Source organism: Notechis scutatus, chromosome 1 (genome assembly GCF_049901735.1).
Source record: "Notechis scutatus isolate UNSWTSFEM ecotype Mainland chromosome 1, rNotScu1.2, whole genome shotgun sequence".
NCBI classification, from domain to species: domain Eukaryota; kingdom Metazoa; phylum Chordata; class Lepidosauria; order Squamata; family Elapidae; genus Notechis; species Notechis scutatus.
In genome coordinates, this window is record NC_142009.1 from 288,533,681 (window position 1) to 288,558,099 (window position 24,419).

Consider the following 24,419-nt stretch of genomic DNA (forward strand, 5'->3'; position numbering starts at 1 on the left):
CCTCAAGGTAGTGAGACAATTACTACAGTTATTAGTCTAGAAGTGTGTAACATAAGAGCAGCAGATCCTCCTGAGATTTGTTGGGATGGATAGGTTGTACTCTTTCTGGCCCAACACCACCCCTACCCTGTGCAAATTGGGTTGGAGTTGAGGCAACACACACACAATACCCTACTGTGTGTATCTTAAAAATATAAATAGCATATTTATCAATACTTGGAAAAAACTATAGAGTATGCAGTAGGAACCCCTTTCAGATCAGCAGCGATTCCTTGAGCTCACGTACTTTTGATGTTATTACTTCTAAGGAGTAAAAGATATATATTTCCATAGATAGAAGATATATATTTCCATAGTTATATACTGCTATACTTTTGATGCCATGGGGATGACCCATGAAATGAGGTTTTGGGTTTGGGCCCTGTCATAGTACAAGGTCTAGGACAATCTCTTAATGTTTTTTTTTTATTTTATTTTTTATTTATTTGTCAAGCATGTATTAGATAACATATAATTAGAGCATGATTATGATTACATGAGATGAGTACAAATAAAACGGAACATTAGACAGCAAGTTGGTGTGCTTATTTTATTTAGTATTATTCTCATTAAGTCTTTGGCAGATTGACCACTATATCTTCTTCCCCCCCACCTCTAAAATTACTTTCTTGGTGTCTTTTTTTCTTGGTGTCTTTTTTTCCTCCTTTCCTGTTGGGGCTATTTATGTATATCTTCAGTTACCATGCTGGTGCTGTTTATCTCTTTTGACTAAGTTTATCTTCAGAATTAGTAACTATCTGGTTTGTTAAGCTCTTTTTAGCCACAATGGTTAAGGGAACATTATATAAAAATTTACTTTTACTGAAACTATTTGAAATTTTATTTAAGCAACATCTCATTTTAAGCAACTGCTAGGAATAGTTTGAGTGAAGGATAGCCAAATTATTTTCTGAAAAAAAGAAGACTGGGAGACAAGTGAACTATTTTTAAATCTATTGATTGAGCTGAGCATAAGACCCTGCTTAATAACTTAATTATACCATGTTTGTCTAACCAACTGTCTTTGTTTGTAAAGTTCATTTGTATTAGTGAGAAAAGTTGCTTAAGCTGGAACACCCTGCTGAGTCCCACCAAGGAATTTTTTAGTTGAAATGTAATTGCAAAGCATAAAGTTTGAAAATCCAGCATGCTTAGTGCACTGTGCACTGTTTAGTTACAGGCATTTAAAGCTATTTGCTATTCAATTCTGGGCAGGCTGACTCTTTTGTATTGCTGTTATACAACTTTACCTCAAGAATCCTGCTTGTAATCCAAAATCAAAAGCCATTCAAAGATGGCTATCACTCTGGGCTATGAACAGATAGTGTTCATATAACCCAGGGGGTATTTTGAGCATATCTTGTGGGTAATGGAGCAGTTTATGATTGCTTGTTTGTAGTTGAGGATCCAGTTTGGGACTATTGGTACCAAAATGCCAAGATGCATTTTGGCACCAATAGTCCAAAATCTTCTTGGGGAGGGGGCCAAAGATAATGACATTACTTGAGACTGGGGAGAAAGGATAATTGGATCAAATATACCATGGATACATTGTATCTCTTACAGTTAGATTGGGGAATATGCAGCCCATCTTCTCCTTCTGTAATCCTTCCGGATTATCTCCCTCCTGCTGGAACAGGAGATTTACAACAAAAATAAGATAAGGTGTTACCTTCTAGTCTCTTACTGAGTACTTTGTGTACTTTGTATTTAATGCAACTGATGGAGTATTCAGATTTGAGCTGTTTTCTTGCTTTTCCGGTAGATCATCCAGGGCTAGGACATTGCCACTCCTTATGAACCATGTGGCTGCAGGGAATTGGCAATTCACGTTGAAAATTGATGCTTACGGGCTGTTCTCGCCAACACATTTCAAATGTCAAAGGAAAGTTGTCAGAATATCCAGTTGCCTTGCTAAAGGGGACTGGAGATGTATAAAAATAAAATACTAAAAAAAAAAAATCCTGGAGTGTAAAAGGGAGATGAAGCTTTTGTCCTGGCACCAATAGATTTTCAAGGCAGCAGAGGTAAGAAACATGCTTCTATTTTCTTAATAAACAAATGAGGACCATCCATTCTTTAGAAATCTCTGAGCTCAAAATGATGGTTTCCAGCATTATTTTTGCCTTGATTCCACGGTATAAGTAGAACAATGAAAATTGAAAAATAATTGAAGATTTAAATCAATTAAAAATATAGATATTGTCATGATTTTTGCTCTGCAATCTAAACCCAATAGTTCCTTTTAAAAAGCTTTTGGTCTCAAGTTTGCAGAATAATATGCTTCCTTACAATCAATTCTTCATAGGCTTACTCCTAATCAATAAGCAGTAAACCTTGAAATGCTTGATGGTGTGAACCTACTTCAAACTGAAGTTTTAGATTGAGTGTGAACTCATGTGCTGACTTAATTTCATGTTGCTTTTAGTCTAATTTCAGAAACCCTCTGCAAGAGAGGAGAATCTTCTCTGGCAGCTCCCTGGATGGGAGAAATGAGCATGCCCATAAAAAAAAATAGGACATTAGAAAAGAAAGAGTATGCTACCACCTCCTTTCAGTGACAGTCTCAGCTACTATAAGTCACTTTTAGTACATTGTGCAAGTATGTGGCCTAATTTTTTTTCTGTGCAAAACAGTGCGGAGTGATCTAGGGGTAGGAAAGAAAAGAAAAAATAAATAACACAAGTATACCCCTTTAGAGATAATACTGTAGCAAGAGTCCCGGGGTGGGCTGCTTGGAGCCACCTAAAGCTAGGCCGCTGCTGGTGGAGCCTTGCCCTGCCTTGGTGCCCCGTTTCCGGCTCAGCGGTCCTGCTCGGGCGGCACTTTAAAAGCCTGCTCCCAGCACCCGAGCAACTTCCCAGCAACTTTCCGCTTCTTTTTAACTCGTGGGCGCTCGCGCCTGGCCCCGAGCCACGCGGGCGGAGGGAAGCCTGGCGGGCGGGCGGGCGGGCTGCTTGGAGGAGCGACCGGCGGCGCTCCGGGCTTCCCTCCGCCGTGCGGCTCGGGCGAGGCATGAGCGCCCGCGAGTTAAAAGGAAGCCGAAAGTTGCTGGGAAGTTGCTCGGTTTTCCGGGCTTCCAGGGCTTTGCAAAGGCAAAGTTTGCAGGCTGGAGCGTCTTCCCGCCGAGGAGCGGGAAGGGTTCCGCCCGGTGGGCAGGGCGGGCTGCTTGGAGCGGCTGCTGTGCGGCTCGGGGTGAGGTGTGAGCGCCCGCGAGTTAAAACGAAGCCGAAAGTTGCTGGGAAGTTGCTCAGATTTCCGGGGCTTCCAGGCTTAAACTTTGCTCGGGCGGCACTTTAAAAGCCTGCTCCCAGCACCGAGCAACTTCCCAGCAACTTTCGGCTTCCTTTAACTCGGGCGCTGCGCCTGGCCCGAGCCGCGCGGCGGAAGGGAAGCCCGGCGGGCGGGCGGGCAGGCTGCTTGGAGGAGGCTCCGGGCTTCCCTCCACCAGGCGCGCGCGCCAGCGAGTTAAAACGAAGCCGAAAGTTGCTGGGAAGTTGCTCGGTTTCCGTGGCTTCCAGGGCTTTGCAAAGGCAAAGTTTGCAGGCTGGAGCGTCTTCCCACCGAGGAGCAGGAAGGGTTCCGCCGGCGGGCGGGCGGGCTGCTTAAACTTTGCTCGGGCGGCACTTTAAAAGCCTGCTCCCAGCACCCGAGCAACTTCCCAGCAACTTTCGGCTTCCTTTAACTCGCGGGCGCTCGCGCCTGGCCCCGCAGCCGTGCGGCAGAGGGGAAGCCCGGTGGGCGGGCGGGCTGCTTGGAGGAGGCGACCGGCGGTGCTCCGGCAGCAGCAACAGGCAGTTTCGCCCGGCTCCACTCAGGTGTCCGGCTGGGGCTGTCAGGAGTTGCTACCGCCGGCGCAGCTCGTGCAGCTCCAGTCCCGCGTTGCCTTGGGAAGGAAAAGGCAAAACCAGGAGCCGCTGAGCCTGAGCCTCCGGTGCCGCTGCTCCCGTTGGAAAGCACCACCGCGGCTCTTCCTTTTTGCCTTTCCCTTCCCGAGGCAACGGGACTGGAGCCGCGCTGGAGCCGCGCCGGCGGCAGCAACTCCTGACTCAGGGGCCTCCGAGGGGAGGGGAAGGAGGAGAAGAGGGGGAAGGGGGGCGATTCCCAAAAATCTTGTGCTGACCCGGCCCGTCTGTCAAATTTTAAAAGTCAATGCGGCCCCCAAGCCAAAAAGTTTGCCCACCCCTGTTCTAGTCTCTTACTGAGTACTTTGTGTACTTTGTATTTAGTGCAACTGATTATTCAGATTTGAGCTGTTTTCTTGCTTTTCCCGTTGATCATCCAGGGCTAGGACATTGCCACTTCTTATGAACCATGTGGCTGCAGGGAATTGGCAATTCACGTTGAAAAATTGATGCTTACGGGCTGTTCTCGCCAACACATTTCAAATGTCAAAGGAAAGTTGTCAGAATATCCAGTTGCCTTGCTAAAGGGGACTGGAGATGTATAAAAATAAAATACTAAAAAGAAATCCTGGAGTGTAAAAGGGAGATGAAGCTTTTGTCCTGGCACCAATACAATTTGGAATAGATTTTCAAGGCGGCAGAGGTAAGAAACATGCTTCTATTTTCTTAATAAACAAATGAGGACCATCCATTCTTTAGAAATCTCTGAGCTCAAAATGATGGTTTCCAGCATTATTTTTGCCTTGATTCCACAGTATAAGTAGAACAATGAAAATTGAAAAATAATTGAAGATTTAAATCAATTAAAAATATAGATATTGTCATGATTTTTGCTCTGCAATCTAAACCCAATAGTTCCTTTTTAAAAAGCTTTTGGTCTCAAGTTTGCAGAATAATATGCTTCCTTACAATCAATTCTTCACAGGCTTACTCCTAATCAATAAGCAGTAAATCTTGAAATGCTTGATGGTGTGAACCTACTTCAAACTGAAGTTTTAGATTGAGTGTGAACTCATGTGCTGACTTAATTTCATGTTGCTTTTAGTCTAATTTCAGAAACCCTCTGCAAGAGAGGAGAATCTTCTCTGGCAGCTCCCTGGATGGGAGAAATGAGCATGCCCATAAAAAAAAATAGGACATTAGAAAAAGAAAGAGTATGCTACCACCTCCTTTCAGTGACAGTCTCAGCTACTATAAGTCACTTTTAGTACATTGTGCAAGTATGTGGCCTAATTTTTTTCTGTAAAAATAAATAACACAAGTATACCCCTTTAGAGATAATACTGTAGCAAGAGTCCCACTGATTTCCCTTGACTGTTAGTAGTTCAGATTCTTGTAGAGAGCTTAAGCTTGCAATAAATATTTAAACTTATTTGATTGCCTGATTCTCCTGATTTCCCCAGCACTTGACAGGATGTAATTCATCTGGTCCTGGTGATTTGAACTCATCTAGAATGGATAGGTGTTCTCATAACATTTTCTTGCTTATTTTGACTTGCATTCTTAATCTGCATTTTACGATGGTTTTTGATAGATTGGACTTGTTTTCCTTTTGTGTAAAGACAGATGCAAAAAATAAATTAAGCAATGCTTGTCCCTGCTGGTTATTACCTTCTTGCCATTTTCTCCCATTAATGGACTAATCATTGGCCTTTTTCCTTGTCCGTTTCCTTTTTTATATATATTGAAAGAAGCTAATTTGTTTTTTTTTTACTTTTGTTGCAAGCCATAGTTCATTTGGAGCCTTAGCTTTCTTGACTTCCTCTTTTAAGGTTTGGGCTACTTGCTGATATTCTGTGCCCCTCTTTTCACTTTTTATACTTGTCCTTTGTGTCTTTCAGTTTATCAGTGTGTTTTTTGTGCAGCCGTGCTGGTTTCTTTTGAGATCTCTTATTTTTCTTTTTCACTGGAATTGTGCTAGACTGGGCTTTTGTAATTTGACGCTCTTTAGGGTAGCTAAAGTCCCCCATTACAATTGTAATGTGTTCTCCACATATCTTAGTTAACTGACTAGCAAAAAGTCCATCTATTTTCTCTGTTTGGTAGGGTGGCCTGTAATAGACACCTTTAGCAATGTCGTTCTTTTTCCCTTTTATTTTGACCCAAATGCATTCAAGACTGTTTTCATTATTATTCTATAGAGATATAGTTATTTCTTACATATAGTGCAACTCTACCTCTTCGTTTATTAGGTCTTTTTTTTTCTTTAAACAATTTAAATCCCTCTAGCTATATATTCCATTCATAGGTTTCATCCCACCAAGTTTCCGTAATGGCAACAGTATCATATCTGCCATCATGTACTTGAATTTCTAGTTCACCCTGTTTATTCCTCATGCATTGTACATTTGTGTATAGGCATTTGAGTCCTTTTTGACTGACCATGTGCTTATGTTTGTGTTATGTTATATCATTATGTTACGTCAACACAGGATTTAATGTCATAATGTTATTATCCAGCAACTTACAGTTGATGGGGTCAAAAAAGAATGTTGCATATCTTTAGTTCTGGATAATGGTCAAAATAAAAATGTTATTTTAGGGTTCTTTACTAAAGCCACTGTTGAGTTTGCTACCCTAAAGTTGAATTTTCTAGCCTATTTTTCTAGCCTATTTTCTAGTCCTTGGTTAGTGACTGCCTCATATAGTGACTGTTTGCAGTTATCATGTTGATGAAAAGAAACTTTATGACCAGTCCTTGCAATTTACAAGTTACTCAAGTCTATAAACCAAAGGAAAGCTGAAATAAGATGATAAGCATAATCACAGTTCACTTAGCAATCATGTCCCTTTACAACGGAGTTGCTGGTCCCAACTGTGGCCTCTAAAAGATGGCTACCTGTATTAACTAAAAGTCCTTGTATGAGATAATATGAATGGCAGTTTACTGACAAATATTTGCAATTTATAAAGGTAGTCCACAATTAACAATGATAATTGGCAGCAGAATTTCCATTGCTAAATGATCTGATTTTACAGTGGGATCTCATGTCACTATATTGTCCCAACCCTAAAAGTCATGGTGGTGCAGTGGTTAGAATGCAGTACTGCAGGCTACTTCTGCTGACTGCCAGCAGTTTGGCAGTTTGAGTCTCACCATCTCAAGGTTGATTCAGCCTTCCATCCTTCTGAGATTGATAAAACGAGGACCAAGATTGTTGGGGGCAATAGGCTGACTCTGTAAACTGCTTAGAGAGGGCTATAAAGCATTGTGAAGAGGTATATAAATCTAAGTGCTATTGATATTGCTATATTGCTTAGTGATGGCAACTATGGCATTCCCAGTTGCCATAGTTAAGTAAGAATCATCAGATGGCTTTTACAAGCAGGCAAGTAAGGTATGGTACAGCACAAGTGCTGTAAAACTTCTTCCAGAAACTTCTTTCCTTCTCCCACTTTCCAATGCCATCAGTAAAATCCAAGCCAATAGTATTTTATAGGAAGTATTGTTACAGTTAGGAAATTGTTGCAGGTCTGACATTTTGACTCTTCCCCCCTTTATTGTTTCCTCCACAAACTGCTGTAAACACTCAGTTCTTCAGGTGTCCTGTTAGACTTTTTAAAAAATATCTACATGAACTGGGTACAAGTTGAATTAATGCAGTGTTTACATGTACAAGATTTTAGCCCCTCTAATCTTTGTTTCTATTGGTAGGCATTTGGCATCCCAATAGGTTTAGTATATGCATGCCAAGAATTCACATGGCTATAAAAGTGACAGAACTGCAAAGTCTTTCATTATGTAATTTGAAACGCAAGCAAGGACTCTATATACGCAATGGAATCTTGTTGAAGTCATTGATTTATACTCTGAGAATTCTTCTGCATTGAAAGAAGAATGTGGTGAAATGTTTACTGATTTGGTTTAGGATTTTAGGATTTTTGTTGCAGGAGCTAAAAAAAAGTGTTGACAGCAACATAAAAGGATGATAAAAGCAAATATGAAAAGCAAGATGAATGGTACTGAATATCTTCAAGGGTCTTCAAACTTGGCAACTTTAAGACTTGTGGACTTCAATTCCCAGAATTCCTGAGCTAACATGACTGGAGAAGGAATTCTGGGAGTTGAAGTCCACAAATCTTAAAGCTGTCAAGTTTGAAGACCCCTGATTTATTTCATTTTTTATCTCCACTAGGTTTTTATGCTTTTAAAAACTTCCATTTACAAGTAGGTTCAGTGTCTCCAGAAGCTTCGTCTACTAAACCCTGCTTCTGACAGGAAGTTTTAATGCAGGGGATAGTTTTATACTGATGCCTGAAGATGGCAGCAAATTCCTGCCAACAGATATAGATGCTCACATGTCTTCTTGTCTCTTCCCATATCTGCTCAACATCGGTTATTTAGCTTCCTAGTTTCAAAAGATGCGTAACTGGATTTAATCTTATGGCATACTAATTAAGGGATATTCAGAAAACAAAATGTCCAGAGTTCTAAAGAAGGATGATTTCTTCGGCTCTCTGCTGAAAGGAAATCACCATGTTGAAGCTTAAGAACTGAAAATGATTATGTTTATAGTTGCTATAGTTACAAGTATGTAATTAAAAAAGAAAAATACTGTAATGGCTACATTGATGATCTAAGAACAGAATAGATTTAGATTCTTCTACATTTATGATATAATTGATCAAATCCTGAAAGTGTCAGCTGTCAGCTACTACTGATTTTTAAAAAATCAAGAAACGTTTTAGGCTGATCCGTGTTCTATTTTCCTTTCCTTTTTTGGTTTTTAGAAAAAATAAAAATAATTGGATTTTTTGGGATGGAGGAATTCCAAAAATTGGAGTGAGGAAATACTGTAAATCACACAATAAAAATGGACAGATAGGCAATTTGTTTTGCTGTTTTTGCTAATATGCTAATGAAATACCTTATTAGTGCTGTGACTGAAATTGGTGTTGCAGGTTTGTGTGACTGGAATTTGAGTTAATTTTGATCATTATTATTAGATATTCTAAAAATAGGTTTGATTACCCTCTATACCCCATGTAGAGTATTCCTGAATCTTATATACGCATGCACATATTAAAACAGGTTTTAATTACAATGAATTCAATTATGCATGGAAATGCCCTGTTCTTAACAATAAACTTTTCCACTCAGAGAAGAGCCATTTCTGACTTATTAGAAGAAAACCAAAAAGTGATCCCGAAATATGGGGGAATTCCTAGGAATACAAATCCTTAGATAAAGTGTCCTTGGATATATCAAAGATGTCACAAAGGTGCTCAAGATTAAGGAATTGAAACCTCATTTTCCTTTAAAGGCCATTCTATGCATATAAAAGGGGGAAGGTCTTCCATTACCTGGTTTAACTTCCCATTTTGATGTAATTGATCCCCCCCTGTAAGCCCCCACCAGCATGTTCTGGGCTAGAACTGTACTGTTAGACTAGATGACTTATGGTACTTTCTAAATTTATTTTATTTTATTTATTTATTTATTTATTTGATTTGCCAATTGTTTACAAGATAATAAGTATAAGTGTATACATAGTTGTGAATACATGAAATGGGTACATATAAGAGTATGATCTTTATATATAATTTTACACACACACACACACACACACACACACACACACACACATATATATATATATATATATTTTACATATAAGAGTATGACATATAATCTTTATATTCATTATTCATTTATTCAATTTCTGTAGGTGACCATCTCAGCCAAGTCACTGGGCCACTTACAATTCTAAAAAAAAAAAACAGAACAGTGAAAAGAACAAAAACATCCAAAATTTAAATACATTCAGCAGCTGTGGTGATTAATCAACTAACAGTAAAACCAAGTAATGTGTCCATTAACACATTCTGAGCCCCAAGCCTGGATATACAACTGTTTAAAGCCTTAAGGAAAGACTAATAGGATTGGGACCATTTCTGAGGAGAGGATATTCCACAAAGCAAAGGCTACAAAAGAGAAGGCCCATCTTCTAGTTCCTGCCAGTCAACATTCTGGTTGATGGGATCTGCAGCATGCTCAATCTGTTGGATCAAACTCGATGAATAGAGAGTGGAAAAAGATCAGATGTGGGATTCAATTTTTTTAACAACTGGTTCTGTGGGCGTGGCTTAGTTGGTGGGCATGGCTTGGTGGTCATGTCACTGGCTAGGCATGGCCAACTCAACATCAGTCACATCGAGGCACATGTCTCCTCGCCTGGTCTCTCATGACTGTGGGGATGCTGCAGCAGTCGTAAGTGTGAAAAACGGTCATCAGTCACTTTTTTCAGTGCCATTGTAACTTTGAATGGTCACTCCACACAAGCAAAGTACCAGCAAAAGAGGGAAAGAAAACTCCAGAGAGGTTCCTGAGACAGGAAGTCTAGTCCTGCCAAGAATGTAATAAGGGTTAATGGAGAGGCAGTTTCTGTAAGCAACACCAGAATGTTTCCTTCCTACCTTCCTTACAGGATTAGGCCAGTAATTTCTTCTAACAACCGGTTCTCCGAACTGCTTAGAATGTTAACAACCTGTTCTACCGAATTGGTGCAAACTGGTAGAATCCCACCCCTGAAAAAGATCATCACTAAGGTAACCCAGTCCAAGTCATGTAAGGCTTTAAAGGTGACACCTTGAATTCAATCTGAAAACACCAGTAGCCAGTGCAGCTCAAGTAGTAGTGGTGTCATATGTGCCACCTATCCAGCACTATTTACTACCTCCATGGCCATGTTCTGTACCAGTTGAAGTTTCTGAATGCTCTTCGAGGGCAGCCTCGTATAGAGTGGGTGGCAGGAATTTCAATTGTTTCTACAATTCTACAAACATGGCTGAAATAAATGTATTTATTTATTGGTTTGTTTATTTATTTGTTTATAAAATGTATGGACCTCCCTTCTTACCTCAAGGTATGTCTGGGCAGCTTAGAATCATCACTACAGTCTCTGATGTTTTTCCTTGGATTTGAACTTGAGAAAAAAAAATCTCAGACGCTTGAAAATTTGTATAATTCAACTCATAAACTTTAGTTGGCATAAATGGATTGTGATTGTGTATGGATTTTCCTAGCAGTTATTACCAACAGCCAGAAGAGGGAGTTCTCTATTTTCTTTCCTACTATGCAGATCACTTAGGTGGCATTTTTTTCTTCATTGGGTGAATACTAACTCGTCTAAACTTCATTTCTGCTGTTTTGCTGTTAAAAAGTACCTTTCAAATTGAGCTTATTCTTGGTGACTTCATGGACACATCCATGTAGGTTTTACCACAATTATATGAAAGTGGTTTGCCATTTTTTTTTTCTGGGAGTCTCCTTTTTACTTTCAAACCTAGCCTAAAGCCCTCATGATCTCGCATCCAGGTGCTAACTCAGTTCTACCTGGCTTAGTTTTATAAGATTACCCAAAACTGCTAGGTGTAGCCACTCAGCTGGACATCATTTTATTTTTATTTATTTTGATGCCTTCAAATCAATGTTGACTCGTGACTGCCTGAACATGTCCCTTCAGTTTTATTGGTAAGATTTTTTGAAAATAGTTTGCCATTGCCTGCTTCCTAAGTCTGACACGATGATTGGTCCAAGATCACCCAGCTGGCTTCATGTGTAAGACAGAACTAGAACTCATGGTCGCCCAGTTTCTAAAATCAACATGTCTAGGAACAAAGGAACTTGTAGGGAATACAATTTGATGGCAGCTCTGGGGCCCAAACTCAATATTTTAGAGTGCTGCATATGGCCTCAGGCTGTAGATTGCACACCCCTGATCTACAGTATGTCTGGCTTGGAAACTTTAGACTAAAGACACCTTTTATGTGTGTGTGTGGGAAAAGTCCATCTTTGTGCATTTGTGATTTTATAATTTGAATTTGAATATATGGGCTAAATATTCTGTTTCAGAATTAAACATTTATCCCTATTGCTACTTATGTATATAAATCATATCAGACAGGGTTTATTTTTTACATTTATTAAGCCTTAAATGTACAATATATAGATATATGTACAATATATAGCTTGCACATGTTTATAAATTATATTTTATCATGGAAAATTCTTCAAAGTGCTGGTCAGGGTGTTTTTTGTTCTTTGTCTTTCTAAGTGTCTGCAAGATTAGAAATCCAGGAACTGATGCTGTAACACCAATGCTGAAGTAAAGATAAAGTGTCCAAGTTCTCCTTGACTCTTGGTGGCTTCATGGACAAATCCATGGGAGGTAAGCGGTAGGTACTGGCAACATGAGAGAGATGGATTTATCATTGCTTTCTTCAGAAATATTGGGTTTTTTTTTCTATTTTTCAGTCCAGTCTACAATAACATTACCTGATAGGTTTTCATACATTTGACCCTACATAGTTTTTTTGGTCATTGAAGGTTGATGAGCTGAGCAAGCCTAACATGTGGTCACATATTCTGCAATATGTTATACTTTCAAAATAGAAAAGCGCTGTTGTGGGTGGATGTTTCTTTGTCTCAAATTTCACAACTTCTTATGAACTTCCCATCAGTTTTCCTAATCTCAAGTTTTAGCTGAGCATCAGAACCAGGGAGCTTACTGCCATCCATTTTAGAATAATTAGGATGCAGTTTGGCTGCATGCTGTTGTGCCAATTTTTAACCATTGCTGGGGGGCGGGGGTGTGTGTGTGTTCTGCACAAGACACTCCAAACAGCTAATTATGAATAAAAGCCATAATATTTAAAGCATTTAAACAATATTGAATTGCCTTATTGTAAGTCATTTCCTTATAAAGACATTTTACAGCATGGTAAAAAGAAGAAGACCCCCCCTCAAACCATGAAATGTATTAAATGGAAAAGCAAAAGCAGTGAAAGAAAAGATAAATCTTCATCTTCCATTTAATAGCTATTTACATTCAGATTAGACAAAAAACAGTTTTGGATTTGGTCAGATTCTCTGGAGAGAAACAACCTCATGGAGAAATTTCGTCTGTCAGAGGATACTCCTTTGAGTCCTGGTAAACCAGCTGGTTTACTACAGAATGTAGCCAGGCCGACTGCTCCATAGAAAAAAATTTCTATGGACTTTATAGTGGAATTGCCTGAAAGTGGGGGAAATACAGTTATTTGGATGGTAATGGACTTGTTTTCTAAGCAGGTAAATTTCATACCTTGTGCAAAAATCCCATCTGCAAAAACCTTAGCTAAACTGTTTATTTTATATGTCTAGAGATTACATGGTGTTCTTGAATGGATAATTTCAGATGGGATGTCCAATTCACTTTGAATTTTTGGAAAGAATTCATGAAACTATTGGGCTCCGCCCAGGGCTTAAACTCCACCCACCACCCAAAACCCAATGGGGCTTGTGAGAGAACTAACTTGGTATTGGAGCAATACCTTAGATGTTATATAAATTATCAACAAGATGATTGGTCTGACCTCTTGCCTTTTGCATAGGTGGCATATAACAATTCCGTTCACAGTAGAATCGGTTTTACCCCATTTAAAGGAGCTTCAGGGCAAGACTTTGTACCCGTACTCAAACTTCCACAGAGAAACCCAATGTTCCATCATTAACCAAGTGGATAACCCAACTCCAGCTTACCTGGCCGGTTACCCATAAAGTATTAGATTATGTTCATCAAGCTCATCAAGCTCATAAGAAACAAGCTGATAAAAAGAGAGCTCCACAAAAACTATATCGTGGGGGACAAAGTCTTCTTGTCCACTAGATATTTACAAACCACACAAAAGTCTAAAAATTGGATCCTAAATATGTTGGATCTTTCCCAATTGCACGAATAGTGAATCCTGTAGCATACAACTGCAATTACCTAAGACCCTTAGATGGATTCACCTTGTTTTTCATGACAGTTTATTGAAACCTGAACATACCTTCAACTTGCGACCTGCTCAGGTCGACTCTCCAGTACCTCTTTTGATTGAGGGTGAACAACATTTTGAAGTTAAAGAAATTTTGGACTCAAGGAAACGACGGGGTCGACTCCAATATTTCCCTCCTTCTCAGTCAGAATGGGTAAATGAACGAGATGTTTGAGCTCCTAGGCTCATACAGGCATCTGACAGAATCAATGTTAAATATTATCAATATTAGTAGTGTTGATAGTATTTAATAGTGTAATAGTTGCATTTTAGATATAATTTAAGGGGTTAGCATGCAACTCCACATGGAAGTTAAAGGAATACAGTAAAGTTAGGTGTATATTAATCTTTATTGTAAGAAGGAAGTTCCCTATCTTGTCCGGTTTTACTTTCAATTTACTTAAATTTGGAATATTTGTGGGTATGCAATATATTGATGGGTGAATATTGATGGGAATACACTGCTGGATGTCATCCCATATTGGTGATATCCAGCCTCATAGCCCTTGATGGATTGTCCTAGGAGTTTCATGAAGATGTAAAATAACTTCAGGGACACTATAGATCCTTAAAGAATACCAGAAGTTGGTTCACAATAGCAAGGAGGCATTTCCCAGTGTCATCTTTTCAGGACTGCCTGGCTTGTATGATCTAACTGAACATAAGTGGTGGGATTCAATTTTTTTTTACTACCGGTTCTGTGGGCGTGGCTTGGTGGGTGTGGCAGGGGAAGGATACTGTAAAATCTCCAGTCAGAGGTAGTATTTGCCGGTTCTCTGAACTACTCAAAATTTCTGCTTCCAGAACTGGTCAGAACCTGCTGAATACCACCTCTAGTAATATAATTCCCAGAAAACCTAGTTCTGCTGAGCAAGGAGAAAAGCTTCCTTTTCCCAATTAATGTGTGTTTGCTTACTTCTCACCCAGAACATTTCCCAATGGGAAGGGCATCAAAGCATAGCCAGGAAGATGAGTTTGTTTTCCTGAAGGAGAATGGAAGGAATCGCTGATAAAGCATTATGTTATTATACTCGACATGCAATAGAAGTAAACATTATCGTTGCTTTGATGTAGAGATGTTAGCAGAATAATTTAACTTTTACTTCACTCTGTTGAGTTTGGTATTTTGAACTACCATCTTTATTTTCTTTTACACAATATTTTATAATCTCTAGTTATATTGTCTTGATTCACATTTGGATGGCTGCCACTTGAAAGGATGAGCACAACCTGCATTAAATCTAAAAATAGGTTTTCCCAATATCTCTTGCAACTTAAAAGTTTTTACTTCATTCTTGATCACTTTTATTTTGTTCATTCATGCAAAGCTATTCCAAGTCATCCAATTCAAATAGCATGTTAGTTAAAACTAATATTTCCCTTAAGAAATCCCCCTTAAAAATATGGCTATAATATGAATTTGTGAACACATTTTTTCCTAATTGAAGAAAGAGAACACAAAACTTCAAATTTGACAAAGACGTTTCATGGTTTCTCTTTATCTTTTATTGCATAAATTATGAAAGAGATGTGGCTGATCATGTGAGACCTCTCTTATAATGTTCTATTATGTTTTCAGTAAATAAAGACCTCTGCTATTTAAAAAAAAAACCTCAGATACTAAATAAATTGCCATGTACTTTTGTATCATCACAATCATTATTATTAGCAGCAGCATAGTAATAGTTTTCACTGCGAAAGATTTCCTGCCAAAATCACTGTTATGTAAAATGCCTCATTCCTGTTTTGCAAATAATAGATGTTGTGTGACCCTTACCCAAGCAAAAGAAGCTTCATTTAATAGACAAGGATCTGTTTTCCAATTCCCTTGTTGTGCTTGAATTAATGGAAAATATTTGCAGGTAAAATAACCTCACTTAATTGAATGAGATAACTATCACTTATAATGAGTATGGCTGTAGTTGTACTGCAAACTTTCACTATCAACACAGTAAAAGGGTAATAGTCATGTTCTCTCTCTCTCTCTCTCTCTCTCTCTCTCCCTCCCTCCCTCCCTCCCTCCCTCCCTCCCTCCCTATCAATATATACATTTTTGTTTATTTTATTCATATAAGTAATTCTGTCACAAACAATGGAGTTTCGATATTTCTCATTTTTATAAATGGCATAATGCATTCATATAGAAAGAAGTATATAATTTAGAAAGAGCATTCATATTTTTAGTTTGTTTTAATCCAGTCGGGTTTTTTCTCCCAAAGCAGTCTTTTTGCATGTATTATTATTTTTGTAAAGAAAAACGATTTCTTTTTCAAAGTCTATACCTAAATGTGATTTAAATTAATTACCTGATGAACAAAATGCAAGGAAGTGCCAGAAGGCTTAAGTGTATTGCCAATTATGTACAGTGTAAGAAATTTAAATCACCAATGTTGGATATTTTGCTAAGCAGACTATGAATGAGCTAATGGTAAAAGGGCTTTGAACCACAGCTTGATGTTTTCCACTGTCAGTTGTGAAATGAAGAGGTTTAAGATATTTTCACAATGAAAATTCACACATAATTCTGTAGCTTTGTATGTGGAAACTGAATCGTTTATAATGTCAAGGTTAAATACATGTGTTCTAGTAAGAGCCTGGTTGTTCTAGCAATTATGTTTTATTATCACTGTGTAACCCACACCTATATATAGAGAGGGGGGGAGGGAGAGGGAGGGAGGGGGAGGGAGAGAGAGAAGAGGGGAGGGGGAGGAGGGAGGGAGAGAGAGTGAGTCAGTGCACAGTGGTTGCTTTTTAACTCACTACTCATATGAGTTACCATTTTACCAGAGTTTTGCCCAATATAATGTCTTTTGTCTTCGTTAAAGACTTAGTAGCTTAGAATAAGATACTGTATATGCTGTATGGGGATAGGTGACAATCTGTTATCATAGAATAGTACAGTATACAGCCTTTCAGTTATTCTAATAATAATAATACCACAGCACCCAAAGTTAATTCTAAATCTGGTGAACAGATTTGTCTTATATTGCTGATCACAGGGCTATGACTAGAGAAGGAATTCCACATTATGAAGACTTGTTTCCAAGAGAGAATTCCCTCTCAGGTGAATTCCTGGTAACTATGGTGCTTTCTTAAAGAAGGTACTTGGTCTATAACTAGGACTATACTCCATGTATATAGATCACCCTGGGGAAAGCCTATGTGTGGTTGCTAAGGGCTCATATTCATTGAATGACACATAATGGCAGGACTTCCATTCTTCCAGGACCAGTTAGCTGTTGGTAGGGATCCAGTTGCAGATGACCAAGCTAGGTTTGTACACATAACGGTCTATTGCTGGCAGAAAGTGCTCTCCCTAAGTATGGATTTCCTCCATTGGCTTTTGTGCTCTTCACAACAGTTCCTGCAACAACACTGCTTCTGAGTGTTACCCAAGGTGATCCAGCCAGAATCTACGGTTCCACTTCCTCTTCTAAGGCCTAAGGGTGGCTCTTCCTAGATTCCTTCCTGCGGGGTCCTTCTATACTCAACTCAAGAATTCTGGCTTCCTCTCATATCACATTGTCCTTTTGGAAGAAGTAGGAGAAGCAATAGCAAATAGGTACACAGGTTCTGCCCTTGAGCCTAGCATGATTCTTGAAATGAAGGAGCACAGGGAACGGATGTGGCTGCTTCAGATCCACCGCTGCTTACCTCTCTTGTATAAGTACAGGTGTTTCTTCCATCTACATACAGGAAAGTTCTGTTTAAATTTCCATTTCTCTCTCCTTAGCACTTTCAAGTAGCATCTTTTACCTTGTCCTCTCTTTAACTACTTTGAATCACAACCCTCCCATTCTGCAGTGCACAATGTATAATTTCTCTGATTGCCTTTTTTTTTTTTGAGTCAGTGTGACATAGAAATCCTTATTATGTTTCCCCAATGGGAAGTCAGATTTCCTGTGAGCTCTTTCTTGCTTTCTTCTGCTTGAGCCCCCTAGAATAAAGATCAGCATCTTTGTTGCTAATATTTACATGATCAGTGAAAACATTGTATTTGGAACTGATATATGGAGGCTGGATGTACCTGGGATGTGTAAGAGTGCTGTTAATGCATTTATTGTATATCCCTTTTGTATGTGACTTGGATTCATTTTTTTTTTCTGAAGTAGAAGTATATTAAACAAACAGACAGGCGCATAAATAAAGTCTAATTGCCCTTTGTAACTATTTGTAATAAGAAAATGTATATATCCTTTTTGGAACGTAAGTTCCTGGTATAAGTGTTTCTGCTTTGTTGATCAATAGCGTTTTACTCAATTATGTATTATCACTATGCATTCTTATTTGTGTCTGCAAGTGTCTGTTGTTGAATAAACCTGTTTCCTAATCTGGGACTGTTAGCCAAACCACAATGGATGATCAGTTAGTGGAAATCTGTTAAAATGTTTCCTACACCAGGAAGAGTTGGAAAAGGCCCTCCTTTTCATGGAAGCTATTTCGTGTCTCCATCAATATGAATGATTCTTTGAGTACTCCCATATGATACGCCTTCCTTGCTTCAGAAGACATGCAGCCTCATCCAAAGCAGTTAATCTCCAGACTGTAATTCCACACAAGAGGAAAATTCACTGAGCGATAACCATGTCTGTTTTACCTTTTTCTTACTAAGATTTCCTACCAAGAGAGAGAATCTATTTTAGCGGCTATTTTTTAACTTTTTTTTTTTTTTAAGAAATGGAGAATCATGAAATCTTCATTGCTCCTTACTCCTGGACTGTTACTGTTTCATGTCAAAAACCCAAGCCCCACCTTCAAATGATAAATGCAACTTATTATAATGTGTGATAGCCCATCCTGCTAAATAAAAAACATATATTGTGATTTGTCTTTAAAGATAAGTACCAAATAATTTGTCAAGTCCCTAATGATGGCTCATAACTAAGAAAACTAGACTGTCATTTAGTCAGATTTATTGTAAGGAAAGCAGACTAGTTATTTTGTAAGTATCTTAAGACAGGACCTCTTTGATGAATCCCATTATATAGGCATGCAGAAGTAATCTATACAGTGGAATAATGAAAGATACACATTGAAAAATAAAAATAGGTTCCGAATTCGGAATCCCCCCACCTTCAAAAAATACTATGCTGGAAAGTTTTTTCTCCCATTCACTGAAAGGTGATGCATCTGAGTTTCATTCCACATTCAGATGTGGAATCAGGGGTGGGTTTCTGCCAGTTCTGTCCACCTCTGTAGAACCGGTAGCTCTGAAGAGCAGCAGACATAGAACCGGTTCTATGATGTTTTTGCCCACCCACCCACCTGGGCTCTTACCTGATCTTTATTTCCTGATTTTTCAACTTCAGCTGCTGAACGAGGCACAGCTGCAGTTAAAAAAACAAGAAAAGAGGGCTGTTTCAAAGGCTGCTTCTCCGCTCCCAGCGTGCTAATGACATGCTAATGACACGAGGCTCACAGCGGGCAGGGAAACTGTAAATCCCGAACCGGGTAGTTAACCCTCTCATATCCCACTCCTGTGTGGAATTCATATCTAACACTCATATCTACTCTAAATACCAGAACTATCACCCTGCAATCTACTCAAGCACTTACTATCCAGTATATATTTCTTTTACTCAATCTTTTCAGTTGCTGTATGGATTTTGAGCAGCACAGTATTTTTATCTGCTTCACCACTAAATATCTTGCACATGACAACTCAAAGTCAACTGAAAAAAGAATTCCAATAGAAGAGAATATAGGAAGCCCAGGTTTGAATTGTGGAATCCTTGGTACTCTTTGAAGTTGGTTGTTTGCTTGCAGACATTTCATGACCCAACTAGCTAACTTCCTACACATAGAGGTAAACCACATTTACACAGCATTCAAAAGTGACAATAAAAACAAGCTAAGAAAGAAACAGAAAGACCAGAACACATCCTCTCCAGCACAAATAAGCAGGAATTAGTATCGGACAAACAACCAAGCAGAAAACAATTCCCTAAACAAAAACTACGAAAGAGAAAACAACATCTCCACCAGTAGTGGGATTCAAATTTTTTTACCACCAGTTCTCTGGGCATGGCTTGATGGGCACGTTTTGCGCACACGCAGAGGATTTGCTACTGACCTTCTCCTGCAACCCTGCAGTCTCCCCCTGCATCTTCAACAGCTGATGTGTAGCAATCTACTGTGTCGCACGAAGCAGCTGAGCTTCAAAACCAGGAAATAAAGATCAGAATAGAGCCAGAGTGGGCAGGCCCAGCAACTGATCATTGGAGCAAACCAGTTCACTCACAGATGATTCTTGGAGCTACCGGTTTGGCTAAACTGGGCCGAATCGGTAGAATACCACCACTGATCTCCACCAACAATGGTAGGGCAAGCTACTGTATATGAACAAGGATCAAATTCCATGCTCATTAGCACTGGTGAAATTACCTAGCTGAGTAATGAAATGTCAGCAAGCAAACAACCAAGTTCAGAAAGCACCACGGACTTCATGGAGGAAAAAAAAAAGAATTGTTTAACTTTTCTCTTCCTTTTTTTAAAAAATAATCTTGTTTCTGTTTATACTTTATGAGATTGATCTATCTCTCAAAAGTTGAGGCAGGATGGTGACGATTTACTATAGAGAACAAGTAAGATAATCTTTGGTTTTAAGACCAAAATTTCCAGATAATGTTTGGAAACAGCCAAGGCAGGTGCCTTCCTAATTCACTGAAATATGAGGAGGAGATATAACACAATCCAACTTGCAAGGTTCTGTTATTACAGACAACCTCAGTGAAAGTAGTTTTAGACTTCATAGAGAATTGATTTCTTGGTCTGAGGTTTACATTTACCTAGTTATACACTATACTATGTAGGGTCAAGAACCTGTGACTTGTCAGATTCCAGGGTTAGGGTGACAGGTACCAAGAAAAGTAATTGTTTTTATGGCACATGTAACACTACTCTTGCATGAGCTACGCTGGTTACCAGTTGTTTCCAGGTGCAATTTAAGGTTCACCTAAGAAGCCCTACATGACTTGGAATCAGGGTGCCTTTTTTTCCAGAATTCCTACCCCTCCAACTAGATCAAATAGGATGGGTATGCTGCAGATCCTGTCAGCCAAAGAATGTCGGCTGACGGGGACTAGAAGATGAGTTTTTTTTTTCTGCAGCAGTTCCTGCTCTGTGGAACATCCTCCCTTCTGATTACAGATTAGAACGGCCCCCCAATCCCTGTTAGCCTTCTCCAAAGCCTTAAAAACCTGGCTATGCTCCTGAGCCTGAGGCATTACATGCTCCAAAGGCCTCTCCTCTCCTCCTGTCTGTATTGTTAATAAGCCAGATGTCTTGCTTTTGTATATGCTCGAGTTGGACATTTTAATGTTTCTTATTGTTTTAATAGTTTTTACTGTTTTTATTCTAAAATAATTTTAAAACTTTAATTGTAATATGTTTTTTGAATTGTGAGCCACCAGAGCCGTTTGCTAAAATGGGCAGATATAGAAATTAATTAATTAATTAGATAGATAGATAGATAAATAAATAAATATTCCCTTGGAAGAGAAGTAGTGGCAAGGCTAGAGCAAGGGCAGAAGATGGAAGAATGTGTGGAGCTGCCAAAGGATTTCTGAGAGAGGAAATCTGAGACCTCCAGCCTTTCGCTCTATAACAGGAGTGTCAAAGTGGATTTCTTTGAGGGACGGTTCAGCCCTGTAGTTCTCCTCCACAGGCCGGGATGGGTGGGAGATGGAACAGATGCCTCCTGCACCACTTTGCTGACCAAAATGGGGCCAGCAGCCCTCGCGGCCTGCTTTGGCTGTCAGAGGCACCGTGGGGCAGTCCTTTACTACAGGGGTCCCCAACCGCCGGTCCGCGGACCGGTACCGGCCGCGGAACAAGCCTTACCGGGCGCTGGTTGCTGGCGCCGCCATCTTTTTGTAAAAAAGCAATTTTTCAAAAAGATGGCGGCGCCGCGGTGAGCTTTCCGGGTAGAAAGCCATTTCTGCCAAAAGCTCACCAGAGCGCTGGCGCCATTTTTACGGAAAAATCACTCGTGATGTCACGGAAGTGATTTTTCGTCAAAAGATGACGGCGCCAGGCGGAACCGGGCATGCGCCAGCTGGCGGAACCGGGCGCGGCGTCGAAAGGTTGGGGATCCCTGCTTTACTATTTCCTGTGGGCCAGGTTTAAGCACGCCGTGGGCCGGATCTGGCCCGCGGGCCTTGACTTTTGACACCCCTGCTCTATCAGCTCTGCTGCTGTAGCATAAATCTCAGAAACCCAATAAGAATAGAATTGACATCTTAAATTTAACCTAAATTTTATTATTACATTAAATAGTTAATCCTAATGGATCAAAACTACAGGCACATACCTCCTGGGAAGAACACATATTCCATGTCCTTGAATTTTTAAGGCTGCTTCACCTTTTATAGTTTTCATAAATATCAACTTCTTGACCTATGCATTTATGACAAAATAAATGTCATCACAGTACTTTACTTAATAACATGTACACATTTATCTTTATTTGGTAAGAGTATTATATAGTTCTTTTAAATGCATAGAATACATTTGCAGTTTCAATGTCCTGTTGAATAGATGCTTCGTAGGAATGCATGCTGAATACATTTTATTACATTTTAATTTCACTTGACTTTCATTTGAAAGAGAAAACGCATGTCATAATGGTGATGTTTGGCTGCAAGGATCACTTATTCAAAGTCCATTCGAGAAAATTTGTCCGGATTAACAGATTTCAACTGCTAAATGCAGATGAGCTGTTAGATCTGGTGAATGAGCCAATCGAGATATTCTAAAAATCGGTGGATGATAGATAGTAAAACAATACATGAGGTAGTTTTCCCTGCCCACTGCTTAAATAAAGACTAAGCTTAATTTCCTGTGTATGAGAAAGAAAACACACATTTCATTTGTGCACAGAATGGAAACAATGCTTTATTTACCATCTATTTAATCTATTTTGAGATTCTGGCTATAGCAATCAGGTAACAAGGTTCATTCAATTGAGACTAGGCATCCTAACTTTATTTCTCTGCCAAAGAATCTCAAGAAAATGTAGGATTTTTTTTCCCCCTGTGGAACTTTTTTCAGGCTAGGAGATAGCAAGAGGGATTACAGAGTGATGGAGCCATGTACAACAGAAAAAGTAACACTAAAACACTGGTCTTACTTTGCAGTAATCTCAATATATCCATACTATCCAAATAAACTTTAAAGCAATTCTAATATTCTTTGAAATAATATTCTTTGAGAGAGAAAACCAGGAGCTTCTTTTGCCAAAAAAGAAATTTTTGGGGAAATTGGAATATATACTGCGGTTTGATTCAGGATTATTAGAAAGCTCCCTTATTTATTTGTCTATATGCATTTTGATACTTTTGATTTTGAGTCAGTGTTGATTCCTGGCAATTGCCTGGACAAGTCCCTTCAGTTTTCTCAACCAGATTTCAGGAGTGGTTCACTATTGCCTGTAGCACTGAAGGGAGTAGCCGGTGACATCACCATTGTCCAGGGGACATTTGAGAGGGCTCCTTTCATGTCCCTGTTAATTTTCCCACTGAAGTGGTACTTATTTATTTACTTGCATTGCATGCTTTTGGATTTGCTAAGTGGGGAGGAACTAGGGCAAATTGACGGGCACTCATTCTGTCACATGGCTCATTCCCGGGTTTTGAACTGCTGAGCTGTTGACCTCTCAATGGTCTTTTGACTCAGTGTCCTAGCCACTTGAGCCACTATGGCCGCAAGGTTCCCCTGTTCAGTCATATCCAATTCTAGGGGGAGGTGCTAATCTCTGTTTCTTAGCTGAGGGAACCAGCAATGTTGAAATACCTTTTCCATGCTCATGTGGTCAGCATGACTATATGCTGATGTGCACGGAACAATATTCTCACTGATGTGGTACTTATTTATCTACTTGCATTTGCATGCTTTCAAACTGCTAGATGGGCAGGAGGTGGAGCAAGTAATGGGAGGTCACCTTGTTACCCGGCTCTCAGATCTCAAACCTGGTCTGCCAGCTTTCCAGCTGACAAGCTCAGTGTCTTTAACCGCTGAGTCATCATGCCACTCTAAATACTCTATACATACATACATACATACATACATACATACATACATACATACATAAATGTGTGTGTGTGTGTATATATATATGTATATCTGATTACTTTTTAGGTTTGTTGAAAGGTTGGATTTCAATGTAAGCTGTTGTGTTTGTGTTGAAAAGATAGATATGATGAGCTAAAGTAGATTTTTTTTCTGACATTAAATAAGATGATTAAAGAAAAATAGTAGCCGGATGAGTAGCTTGTGAAAAAGCACCTTGATATATTTAGTATTTTATGAACACTTTTGCTGGATGCTAATCTCAAGCAATCAGTGAAATCTGTGAATGGATGGATAGAGGAGAGGCTCCTTCTGTATGTCAAGTATCTTGCTCTGTAAACTTATTGGAGTAGAATAGGTTTGAGTCTGGCCAGTGCCAAAACGGGCAACTGTTTTTCTTAGTTTTTGAAAGAAAGCATTTCACAGCACAGAAATCACATGAGAACTGGGTCAACATGATACTGTGAACAAATCATCTTACGAACATTATCTTCTCAATATTTGATTTGCAATTCTTCCTTCAGTAGCCTTACCTGAATTTTCTTTTTGATTACTTCGGAACACTCGCCTGCCATTTAACAGCAATTCACTATTGAAAAGTGCTGT